Source organism: Ambystoma mexicanum, chromosome 9, assembly GCF_040938575.1.
Source record: "Ambystoma mexicanum isolate Mex_15411 chromosome 9, UKY_AmexF1_1, whole genome shotgun sequence".
Classification (NCBI taxonomy): Eukaryota; Metazoa; Chordata; class Amphibia; order Caudata; family Ambystomatidae; genus Ambystoma; species Ambystoma mexicanum.
Genome location: NC_090931.1, coordinates 884,195,119 through 884,208,380, shown reverse-complemented (window position 1 = coordinate 884,208,380; position 13,262 = coordinate 884,195,119).

Below are 13,262 nucleotides of genomic sequence, written 5' to 3'. Positions count from 1 at the left end.
TAGTGAGGTTCTGTGCACATCTAGCTAATGCAGGTGGAACAGAGCTAATTGTTTTCGATGTGTTGCGGTGGTAGGGATGAGGAAGTGTATGAAATGGTGGTCCGTTCAAGGGGTAGGGTTATTGGAGCTGACGTCGACACCACAGTTATGGTCTACTTCCCAGTCTAGGGCGAGCCCTTTGCAGTGGGTGGGAGTGAGGATTATTTGGTGGAAACCGAGTTCCTGTTGTGCTTTGGCAAGGGCTTTAGATGGTTTATCTTTCTGGACATTGAAGCCCAGATTGAAATCTCCCAAGAGAACAGATTTGGAGGATGCTTTCAGATTTTCACCAAGGAGATGGATGAGGTTGTCGTGGAAGTCAGCCATTGGTCCTGGATGGTGGTAGGCTATGTGAATAGCAATGGTGGTGTTGGGAGAGATTGCAATCTTGAATGTGAGGGGAGAACACATTCTCCCCAAGGTGTGAGGTGGTTTGTCTTAATGTTAGGCTCTCTTTAACTATGAGGGCTACCCCCCGCCTTTGGCAGTGGGTCTGTCTTGCTGGAAGATGGTGCAGCCTAGTGGGAGGGCTAGATAAAGGGCCGGTCCTGAGGCTTCATGGAGCCATGTCCTGTGATAGCTATGGCATCAAGGTAAAGATTGGTGATGAGGTTGTGGATCTCTGTGGCATGTGCTGGGAGAGATTTGGCATTAATCAGTGTACATTGCAATGGAGCGGGCGCCAGATTGAATTTATTATTGCCTTTGTCTAACTGTGTGGTGGTATCGGCTTTGGTAGCCTTGGGGGGGGCAGGTGTAGGGACTTTAATAGTATCAGGGGAGACAGGTGTCTTTGTTTTAGCATGGAGCGAGGGTAGAGGGTTGGGGACGGACGCTGTGGTAGCATGGGCATGATGGGAGCGCTGACCTAGGAGTTTGTTTCTAGTGCCGACAGATCTGGGGCGTTTGAGTAGTTGGGAGGTTCTGGAGTGGTTGTCCGGCCAGTTGAGCCTGGTGCCTGAGGAGTTGTAGCAATGCATGGTGGGTCTGGGATAAGCAGCATTTGGGTAAGTGGGTTTGGAGAAGAAAGAAGGTAGCAAGGGGGTGGGCGGAATATCTGCGGGATTTGGGAGTTCTGGGGCTGCCATGATGTGTTCCGTTGTGGGTGATTGCAGTGGAGGTAAACTTATGCAGCTGCTGTGTTATTTTATTTGATATGCGACACAAGGTAGTCGTAGGCAGGTTGCTCTGCCTAGGTATGCAGCATGGATCAAAACAAGTGAACCATCATTGATAGAGAGGTTGGGCTGGTGCAAGCATACAGGTAAAAAAGGCAGTTTTCAGTACATATAGTGCAGGGATATAGGCAGAATGGCAGGTTTCAGTGCATATAGTACAGGCATATAGGTAGAACAGCAGGTTTCAGTACAAACAGTGCAGGTATATATGTAGAACAGCAGGTTTCAGTACATATAGTGGAGGCATATAGGTAGAACGGCAGGTGTCAGTACATATAGTGGAGGCATATAGGTAGAACGGCAGGTGTCAGTACATATAGTGCAAGCATGTGGTTAAAGCAGGATGCAGTATCTAAATGCTATTGGCAGTAGTAGTCTTGTGCATTATTAGACAATACATAATATGTTGAGACGTTTAAAGGGCAGTGTTGTCAGGGGCACTGGACAGTTGGTGCAATTAGTAGGTATATTTGCCGTAATGGTGGTTATTAGACTATGGTGTTGCAGTCTGACGAGCAGTCGGCAGGCGCGCAGGGGAGAGGGCGGATGGCAGCTGTGAGCGCTGCGGTGGGCTAAGGCACCATGCAAGGGTGAGGGGTGTTGAAGGAGAGGAACTGCAGGGTAGGTAGGGCGCAGTGGCACGGTAGTGGGAGTGGTGGGTGAAACAGGAGGAAGCGTAGTATAGGTCGCTAACTCTGCAAAGTGGGAGGTGGTGTCTGGGCCTAATGTATAATATGTGCTAAACATTAGGGGGGTCACATTACAGATATTAGATGGCGTTCTTACCGCGTGCAGGTCATATGGGCACTCAGATGTAGGCAAAGTTCCTGAGGATGTTTAGGAGGATGTCCTAGCGTAGATGACGTGAGAGAAGAGAGTTTTCAGGCAGCCCTACAGCCCTTCTGGCTCTGACAGGCTCAGGACAGGGCCTTATGCTGGGGGCCTTGGACGTCGGGGGCCAGCTTCCGGCTACCGGTGTAGGCAATTCGCTAATGTAGCTTCCTGTGGAATGGTTGCCTAGCAACTATATAAACAAACCTTCTCCCACAGACCCTTAAACCAGGCTTGATAATGCTCCTGCTTAAGAAGGTTTATCTCCCTTAAAAGACCTGATGAGTTTTCACCCAATCACGAACTTGTCCATGGCACAGGACCGCAGAGGACCTGCTTGAGAGCACCATGTGTACCTTACAACAGTTTCAAATAGAAGGCTCCGGGCCCACATGCTTCAATATTTTGGTAAGTGCATTGCACTGAGATTGCCTTTGAGACGCTAGTGGCTGGCTCCACAGTGCCAGACATGCAGAGAGCCGGCCAGTCTTGGAGGATATCCATGGCTTCTCATTTACATTTGATATGGTGGCCCACACATCTCAGAGCATGTCTAGAGTCACAGTGAATGTTTGTGATAGCTAGAGGTTCTTCACCGAAGGCCACACACCACAGGGAATTGCTGCTCGTCTTTGAGCATCTCCATCCTCTGTGGTGTTCCACAGGGGTCAGCTCTTCCTCTTCCCTTTATCCTCTACTCACGGCCAAAGCCAGGGATCATTGGTGCAAAAAGCATGGCTAGCATCATCAACGTTGACATATACGCGGCTGACGCACATCATCATCTGTAAGTCAGGCTTAAAGAGGGGAGATGTGACATTATACAAAACTGCATAAGGCATTCACACATGGGTAAGAAGCAGAATTGTGTCTCTCCCTTACAATAACCCGGTGCTTTTTTGTAATAGGTGTGTCAGCATTCCCTTCCCCTCTATGCAAATAGCAAAACCACATGGCAGATTCCAAGCACTGCCTCAGACGCTAAAAACCTTGGGGGTGCAAGTTACGCATAATATATGCGTCAAATGCCACGTGACCCAGGTGAGGAAGATGCTTAATTATCTTGTCTGTTTGGCATGCGATCTTAGCCCACTTCTGTGCACTGGTGGTGAGGGCAATCATATGATCCCTATTACAGTAATCAATTGCCTTTGGCTCTGTGTCTCATGATTTCACTGAGTTGCCTTCAATACACAGAATTAGGATAGATATTGAGTCTATCCATCAAGGCCATCTCTCAACAGTAGTGAATAAAGGACAATGGTGGACAAATGGGTGGAATGAAAAGGGATCTGTGTAACACCAAGAGCTTACTGGTGAAAACTGTCTTTACACTTTATGAAGCTGTTCTATCAAGAACAGTCTCCAGAACACACTTTCAGCAACTCTCCAAAATGAAGACAATCATCTGAACACTTCTGGCATGCGTTTGTGTGGAATGTTGCCGTTTGAACCAGAGGCTAACATGTAGACATTTGTGCATGTGCCTGCCTCACTGCATGACCTACTTATCTCTATGGCCACTCTCGGCTGCGTCCAGTCGGCTGCATGCAGTGTTTCTACAAAATCAACATTCACAAAATCACTCGATATCACTCCATTTTATATAACAAGTAGTGTTTCAAGGCACCACAAGACAAAAAAAGGGTGAAAGATAACAATAACGGTCCTACCAGGCCTAGTGACATTTGGATCATGCAAGTGCAGTAACAAGAGGGGCAAAGGAAAATGGGGGGCATGCCAGTCTGCGTGAAATGTAAAGGGCTAGGGTGGGAAGGGCAGTGAAGGGCAAAGAGGAGAGAGTGCAAGAGAAAGGAGGGGAGGGGGGGAGAGGGCCACAGGGGCTAACGAGAGGCCAGGAGGGCAAGGGCCAGGGATTGCATGGGGTGCAGGGGTGAGGGTCCACATGCTAAGTGCGAGGAGGTGGGTGGACTGGGCGGGGTGGGCCTGGTGCCCTATATAACTCTGAGGGAACCAGGCAGCCAATCATCGGCAGATGGGGTTGATAGCAGGGAAGGGGGAGAGGTAAGGAAGAAGAGAAAAGAAGGGTTTTAAGGAGCTTCTGGAACTTGAAGAGATCTGGCTCAAGCCTGAGAGGGGCAGGGAGACCATTCCAGAGGGATGCTCCTGCAGAAGGGGGACATCTACCCCTCACTCTCTGCTTAGAGAAGTTTCTGATATGATGAGAGTTAGAGCTAGAGGACCGAAGTGCTCTAGCAGGGAGGTATTTAGGGAGAAAGAGTTGGGTGTAGCAGGGCCCCAGGCCCCAGAAAGCCTTGTGGATGATGCACAGGGCCTTGAACTTGATTCTAGCAACAACTGGGATCCAGTGGAGAGATTTTAGGGCTGGAGAGATAAAGTCCCTGGGCTTAAGGCCAAGGATAAGTCTGGCAGTCCTATTCTGGATTAGTTGAAGGGAAAGAAGGGAGGAAGCAGGAATATTCAGGAAGAGGCTATTGAAGTAGTCCAGCTGAGAGAGGACCAGAGCTCTAAAGACATTGGCCCTCATTACGGGTCCCGCGGTAACCATGCCGGTCGAAACAGCAGGTAGCCGCCATGCTCGTAAACAGTTACTGGCGCCTGACTTGCCGGTAACACTGGGGTATTACAACCCCGGCAACCGGTAAATCAGGCGCCAGTAATATGTTGTTCCCCATAGGACTAAAATGGGAATGGGGGACACACAAGCACCGACACTGTTAATAACGGTGCCAGTGCTTTTGTGAAAGTCTGTGGGCGGGTGCCGGTCTGCCCGGCAAATCAGACCTGCCAGGCAGGAGGGCACCCGCCCACCAGACTTGTACTTTGCCGGTCTGGAAACAACGGTGCCAGTAAGCTTACCAGCATTGTTGTTTCCGGAATGGCAAGATTGGAATGAGCCCCATTGAGTTTCTGGGGGAAGGTGAGGAAAGGGAGAATGCCTCTGAGGAGGTGCAGTTGATAGTGGGCCTTCTTTGCAAGGGCCGTGATGTGAAGAGAGAAGGAGTGAGAGGAGTCAAAGATTACACCAATGTTTTTTGCCTCACTTTTGGGGAAGGAGAGGGGACCCATAGAGGGTGGCCAGAGGGTAGGGGGGAAGGAGGGAGCTGGTTTCCCAATGAGAAGGATGTCAGTCCTACTGGCATTAAGGCAGACATAATTGGCGGCACACCATGCCTGCATAGCAGTCAGATAGTTCGGGGTGAGAGAGGAAGAGGAGGCAGAAGATGGAAGCTTGAAGGAGAGCTGTGTGTCATCTGCATAACACTGGAAGCGAGGAGAGAATTAGGAGAACAGGTGGGCCAGAGGAGCAAGGTAGATGTTGAAGAGCCACAGTGAGAGGATAGAAGCTTGAGGGACATTGCAGGCAGAGAGTGTGAGAGGAAAGGGCCCATTCTTAGCTGGCAAAGTCGGTTAGAGAAGAATGTGGTTAACCAGTCTAGTGCAGGCCTGTGAGGCCAAGGGTGTCACAGAGCCGATTCGTCAGGATGGCATGATTGACTGTGACGAAGGCAGAGGAAAAATCCAGAAGGATAAGAACAGAAGAAGAGTTGGAATCGAGATTTGAGAGCAAGTCTTCACAGGTGTTCAGTAGAGCAGTTTCCATGCCTCTGGCTGCTCTGAAGCCAGACTGGTGGTCGTGGGGACAGCCAACAGATTAGGTGTCTTGGATCAAATGGGAGGTGACCAGTTTCTCCAGGAGTTTGCCCAGAGAAGGGGTTATAGAGATAGGGCGGTAGTTAGCCAGGCAGGAGGGGTCAGCAGAGGGCTTTTTGAGGAGAGGATGCACACGGGTGTGCTTGAGAGGTAGCGGGAAGGAGCCAGTGGCAAAGGAGTGGTTATCGAAATCAGCCAAGGCTGGCACAAGGAAGGCAATGTTGTCCTTGATAGTTCTGGAGGAGCAAGGGAGCACCTGTTTGGAGGAGACTTTCATAGAGAGGACTTGTCTAGAGACCTCATCCGGTGCTATGGGAAAGAAAGAGGAGAGTAGGAGGAGAGGGAAAGACGGGGGCTAAGGGAGGCCTGAGAGCTGGGAAGGGAGGTGGGAGGGGAGTAGAGAAGAGTGAGGTCAGGAGGCCCTGAGTTTGGTTAAGAAGTGGGAGGCCGGTGAAGTACAGAGCGTCAGGGATGGCGGGTAAAAGTGGACACTGCAGTAGGATTGGTGAGTTCCTTGCAGATTTTAAAGTGTTTGCCTGTGTTGTTAGTGGCCTCAGAGATGCAGGTTTGGATATGGGCCCACTTCTTCAAGTGGATGGAGAGTTTGTATTGCCTCTGGAGAAGGCAGCAGGCCAGTCTGTCATAGGATCTGCATGATGCCAGACACTTCTGCTTAGCAACTCTGTACTTGCGTTTCAGAGAGACTAGGTTGGAGTCATACCAGGTGTTGCTCTTGGAGGTAGGCTTCATGCGGATCCTCATGACAGGGGCAAGGATGTCCACGGTGTTAGGGATAGAGAGGTGAAGATTAGCAAGGGCAGAGTCAGTGTGGGAGTCTGTGGTAGGATTGGGTGGGGGAATGAATGCGGCGGCAAAAGCAGCAGCTGACACTCACTTCATCAGTAGAATGATGGAGGAGACTGGCAGTGGGTGGAGCGGCTTCTCCTGGGGACCCAAGAGATCCAGATGAGAGGACAGGAGAAAATGGTCGGACCAGTAGAGAGGTGTAATGAGATGGTTGGAGAAGGGGATGACTGCTGAAATTAGAGCAACCAAAGGTGTCCGGCTGAGTGAGTCAGCCCAGAGTGTAGAATTTTGAGTGAAAGAGTCACAGAGGGTGCGGAAGAGTCCAGTGGCCACATAAGGAGAGAGTCAAGGTAAATAATGAAGTCACTGAGGAGAAGAGGAGAGGTCGGCCCACTCCGAACGGAAGTGAGATACTGGCCGAGGGGTCTTGTAGATGGTGGCGAGAGTCAGTGAGAGAATAGGAGAGATACCAAGCCTGCAGATGAGGCATTTGAAGGAATAGTTGGAATGAGTGGGTAGAATAACGGCAGAAACCCATTCAGGGAAGGTCAGGGTCACTCCACAACCACCTGGGCTTAGAGAATCTTGTAGCCCTCAGGGAGGAGAGTGTCAAAAGCAGTGACAGAGCTGGGAGTGTACCACGTCTCATTAAGAGCAAGGACGCCAAGGTCGAAGTCTTCAGGTTTTTGACAGATGTCAGCAGAGTGTTTAACGCCAGAGCGAGAGCTGAGGGTAGCTAAGTGAAACTGATTGCTACCTTTGAAGGTCTTCCGAGAAGGGGTACAGGGATGTGGGACACCCATTGGTGGTGGCGAGGGGACCAGGTTGGCAGAAGGAGGAGTGTCAGGAGAAGGGAGGAAGTAGATGAGAGATGGAAGATGCCTATCAAGAAGGAGGAGTTTGGGCTGAGATTCCTGGCCCATGACAGTGCTATTCTGGTAGACATTAATGATGCACCTAGAGGATGGGAAGTGTGCCAATAGTATGTCCCATCTGGTTCCACAAATAATGGGAGAAGAAGAGAAGGGTTAGAGGACTGAGACCATATGGGGAGTCCACAGGTCCAGAGAGGGAGCAACAAAGAGGATGTCAGCGTCAGTCTGCCTGGAAGAAGCTTTGACGTAGGTGTCGGTGATGGGTCGGACTGGGTTGGAGACCAGGAGATCTTTCTTGAATGTTTTCCTTCACCTTCCATGCTTCGAAAGAGGGGTCGGATAGGTGACAGAGTAGCAATTAGAGTAAATAGGGGAGATAGAAGGCACCATGGAGGGCGAGGGCAGAGAAAGGGGAGGGTGTAATAGGAGGGGGGAGAGAGACAGAGAAACTGCACAATGCAGGATGAACTCACCAGGCAGCCTAGCAGCAAGACAGGCACAGATTAATCAGGTGTACGACGAAACACAGGTCGCCGACGGAGTAATTTGCTGCTTCACAATCAGAGGAGGAAAAGAAGGCGGCTGAAGAGGGATGAACAATTCTCTAGAAATACAAGGAAAAAGCCTTAATTCACCAGACAGAAGGCTTTTCTTGAGATTGCATTGTTATTGCAGCTCTACAAAGAAAGCAAACCATGGCTATTACTCTGGAAGTCAACCTCCTCCATGCTGAAGCTCTATTTGATGAATTTACCATGGATTTCCCCAGGCTGGAGCACTTCTATCGCTCTAGAGATGGAATGCCCTGATAAAGCATTTGATGGGATGGAAATGAGCCTATTCCACGCCCTAGGCACTTTAAGAGGAAGCGAATCCCATATGAAATCATGTAGTGTACAAGGGGGGAGAGGACAGTGCTACGAGACTCTGTACGGATCTAATATAGCGCGAACGATAGTTGCATAACCCTAGTGTGTGCATAGAATGGGAGACCATTTTGTAATTATGATGGATGCATAGTCTTGCATGACCACACTTCACAATTCTTAGCTCCATGAAAGGACTCTACTAGGCCCAGATCATTAAGACAGAATGGGTCCGCATAATCAGTGCTCACGAAAGCAGCCTCTTGTCCCTCCACTGTTGCAATTACTTAGTATCACTGGGAGGAATGCGCCCTGCGATGCCGTGGCACAACACCAGGCTCCTCGCAGTACCCATTCATCACAGCCAAGCTGCCAGCAAGCCTCTAACCCCCACCATGTTTACCCAGAGCCATGGCCCACACCACTGACCAGATCCCCACACCCCTGCATTCTAAGATCGCGAACGACCCCACCCAAATCGTAAACCTACTGGCCATAAAAGATCAAAGCATGAGCGACTGTTTCACCTTGCCACATGAATACATCCTTTGTAACACGAGGTACAGGGAGGAATACATTATAAGATCAAAACAAGGGTGGAAGCCTTGGGTGCGAGAGGAGCGGTATCAACAAAGTACAGAATGTATGGGTCAGAGTGACTGTATTTCTTCCTCCCTTCCCCCTGGCACCAGTCCCCGTACCTCCCAGGTGCATGCCATAGTGATTTAGCATTAGGCTTAGTGTATCCTAACAGTTTTTACAAATGTATCTTATGAGAGACCCGACCTTCACTCTGCGGAGCGATGAGCCAGCTGACCCACATGGGGACTGACAGACGGCAGAGGATGTGAACCAATTGTAGCCTGGCATCTCCTATGGAGCAGGACCATGTATACTGCCTTACCAATCAACTGTGCCGGTTTAGACCCTATATGTGACATCCTTAGTGGCAGCTTAAAAGACACTAACAATCATTCTGAAGTCAGAACATTCTCCAGCAGCAGGGTCCTTTGCTGATATTTTGTTTTCTGTACAATTAAACCTTGTTATCCTTGCGAGCTATCTCTTGGCATATTTCCCTAAAGGGTTGCATTCATTCTGGCGTGAGCGTAAACAGGGACTTGCCTTCACACAGAAAGTTCTTTGGGAGTAAGATTCTCCATGATGGAGCACTGCCTACTCACAGTGGCTGGAATACAGTGATAGACACATGCAATTGCTACGGGTGTGGAGGAAGGTCATGCCCCCTCAGTGGAGAACTGCAAGGGCACTACTAATAGTGAGAGTGGCTGCAGCACATCCTTTCGTGCAGGGATACATTGCTCCACCATGAAGCACTGCTTCTATTCTGGGGTAGAAAACCTTTGATGGATCACTGCTAGTTCTGCAAGGATGGAATGCCCCCATGGAACGCTACTGGTGCCCTTTGAATAGAATGCCTTGAAGAAGCACTGCAAGCCCTCTCGGAGCAGGATTCTCTACGATGGACCACTGCCTTTTCGGTGGGGCTGACACGCTCTATGTTCACACACTACCACTACTCTGGGGGTGAATTCACCATCATATTGAACTCTTAGCGCCGATGGTGGGGTGAACTTTGAATGCCCCATTATGGAGCACTGTTACTACCTTGGGGGTGGAATACTATTGAGGGGGCACCGTTAACACTCAGAGGGTCTACCAATTAAGCAACACTGCTTTTTTAGTAGGGATGCTCTAGACAATGGATCACTGCTAATGTTCATACTCTTATAAACATTTGGTGGAACACCGCTCGAACTTTTTGGGGTAGTAATCCCCACAATGACGAACTACTAGTGCTAAGGGCTTGGCTATCTATTATCAAGCACTGTTAGTACTCTAAGTAAAATGCAAGTTCTTGGGGAGCGAAATCCCTGTGATAAGCACAGCACATATTGTTGAGGGGAGTACTTAACTTCCCCATGGTTGAGCTCTATTAGTGCTCCAGTTGTGGTGCAACCCGGATGAAGCACTATTTATGCTCTGGGAATATAGCAGGGGACTGCAACCTATGACTCTACAGATATATTGTACTACAACTCCCATGATCACTCCCCATTGACTATGCTGGCTTCGGCTGATGGGATTTATAGCCCAAAACATCTGGAGAGCCCAGGGTTGCATACCCCTGACTATGAAGGATTAGTATGACCCTGGAGGTCTCCTTTCATGTCCTGACTCTTGGACGAAGCGGCACCATATAAATGCACAGCAACATCTCTAGATGATAATTTATTTCAAATCCTAGCTGGGCTCAGCAGCAGAGCGTGCAAGGACTGCCAAGGCGCCAAGATGATGGAAGGCAGCTAGTATGATCGCTAAATGTTTATTAAATGCAAGACTCTGTCGTGGCGCATTCAAGGAAGGTCATTTATCCTGGGGTGTTTTCCCGGACACCAAATGCCTTTTTCCTTCAACAGACGGGGGGAGTCTGTGACTGGAGGTTTGGGGGATGTTAGATTCTCCAGGAATGTGTGAGCCTGTGGATGTCTGCACGCGTAGGCTGCCCCCTTCATGAATGCTGGTATGCACTGCTCTTTCAGTGCCTATGTCATGTTCTATGACTTGCTTGTGCAAGTGTTGTTTGGGAACCTGCACATACCTGCTGTGGCTTTCAGTGCATTCCTAGCCTGTGACTACTTCCGTGTTCCTGCTTTGCGCATGCCTTCCTTTAGATCATCCACGATTGCCTGTGTGCTGCTGCACTGTGCTTGCATGCGGATGATGCCTCATTGCCTCTGCGTTCCTCTTCTCTGCGTGCTTGCCTGTGCATGGCCTGTGACTGATTATGTGTTCTGCTCTCTGCCTGCCTGCCTGTCTTTGCTCTTTGTGTCGTATGTGATTCGTGATTGCCTGTGTGTTGTTGCTCTGGGCATATGCATGCATGTGGATGATCAGTGACTGCCTCCACGATCCTGTTCTCTGCATGCCTCTCGGTGCAATTTTGTGACTGATTGGTTGGTCCTACTCTCTGCATGGCTGTCTGCGGATAGTGGGAACCAAACAGCCAAGCAGGAGAGCAGAGGCGCCTTAGAGTGGCTTCTCCTTTTGTTTTGATTGAGAAACAAAAGGAGTGGGCTCACCAAAAGAATTGATAGCAGTATACCCGCCTTGTTTCTTTGTTAGAGGTACCAAACACCTCAGCCAGTCCTGTAACTCAACAGAGCTGTGTGGTTAAAGGGATGTCTGCACAGTCGGGCCTCTCAGTTTTTTCTAATCAGAAGCAATCAGTAGGACCAACCTCTCAGGCAGCCCTTTAACCATGTGGCTCTGTTGAACTAAAGGGCTGCCTGAGGTGTCTGGTGCCTCTAGGGCTAGTTAGGGGAGCTTGACAGAGTTCCGGCTCGAGAGCACTTTTTGAAGACGACCAGGGCTCTGCTTTGTCTAGCCATAGCCCACTTAAAGCCCTGACTGAGCTTTGGTCTGCTCTGAAATTGCCTGCCTGTGTGTGACTGATCACTGACTGCCTTTGTGTGCCTGCTTTGTGAATAACGTCCCTTCTGAATGTGTGCTCCTGTTACTTACTTATTACCAGATCTAATAGGATTGGCATAGGTTGCTACTATGCAAGTCGCTTCTCCGTGAGTGAAAATATAAGAGAAAGGGTTTTAAATGCCCCGAAACATTACCATGTAGCACTCGTGCGCACCTGTGAGTTTGAGAAATATACAAATGCAATTCTTGATATGTGTAATCGTTCTCTCCAGTGCCTCCGGTGTCTAGGCGCTGTACTTTTACTCACTGGTGCGTTGGCTTGGAATACAACAGGAGTGAACAAACTTGCCCTGAACAAGCTGAGATCTTGTCCATTTGTGGCTCCCTAAATGTAGGCCAGGGGGGAGATCTGTGTTTCCGATGTACAGTTCCGTGTAAAACACAGGAATAAAGCCCTACTGACAGTCTCTCCACTCTGTTACTTGTGGGTAAGTGGTAAGGACTGCACTCCAAAGAACCATGCAAAGAATCCTGGGTAGCAGGGGCGTCTATTAAAGTGAACGGGAAACACAGCACCCTGACTGGAAATAGCATCCTACTGCGTGCATCTACATACTTGCCAACATTCTGTGACCAAAAAGATGTAGGATTTTTGAAGTTTCAAAAATTAATAATTCCCATAACAATGATATCACGGGAAAATACATAACATACATTGTTGGCACCATTGAAGTATTCTAAAATACACAACCCAATAAACAGCACAATATGGACAATTTTTCAAATGTTAAAAATGTATAATTCTGAATGGTAACTTAGCACCAAATTCAATGACCTAACTTCACAGAAGGTATAAATTACACAGAGCTGGTAGGCGACGTTTGCCACTGCTCTGTAGCAGCAGCCCAGGCAGTACATATTTATTGCAAGTTGAAAACTGAATGACATGGTGACTGATACCCCCCTTAGTCTGAGAGGCAGATGCTGTGTGATGGTGTTACGCTCTGCCACCTGCCTTCGCTGGTGGTTCACCTAAGGGTTGTCCCGGCAAGTGTGCAGGACAGTCACTTAGCTGTCAGGTCAAGGGATTGGTCTGAGCCCAATCAAAGTATTCACCTACCAGCCCACTGTACAGACAGGCTAATTAATGTGTTGCATGCTTTGTCCTGCAGCCTGCCTTAGAGTCACATACATTACCTGCCACTGTAAAAAGCAGTAGGATCTGTCACTGACATCTGTAGGCGGTAGGACTGCTTAAAAAGCAGTAGCCTACTGCCTAAATCTGTAGGGTTGGCAAGTGTGCATCTACACCCAGAGACACAATCAATGACTCACCCGCCCTTTGGGGGCGCAGAACCTACTGACCAATAGGGATTCAGAAAAAGAAACGTTGTGTATGTTATGCCCTTTTGTCATATCTTCTTCCGGTGTCTCTACACGTTAGTATGTGTGTCTTGTCACAGTGTAATCCGGGATGCCTGTGTTTCTTATGGCAGTCATTGTCATGCAAAGGCTTTAATACTATTCCAATGGCACGACCTGTTAACTAATATTTAGAGACTCCTGGAGAAATG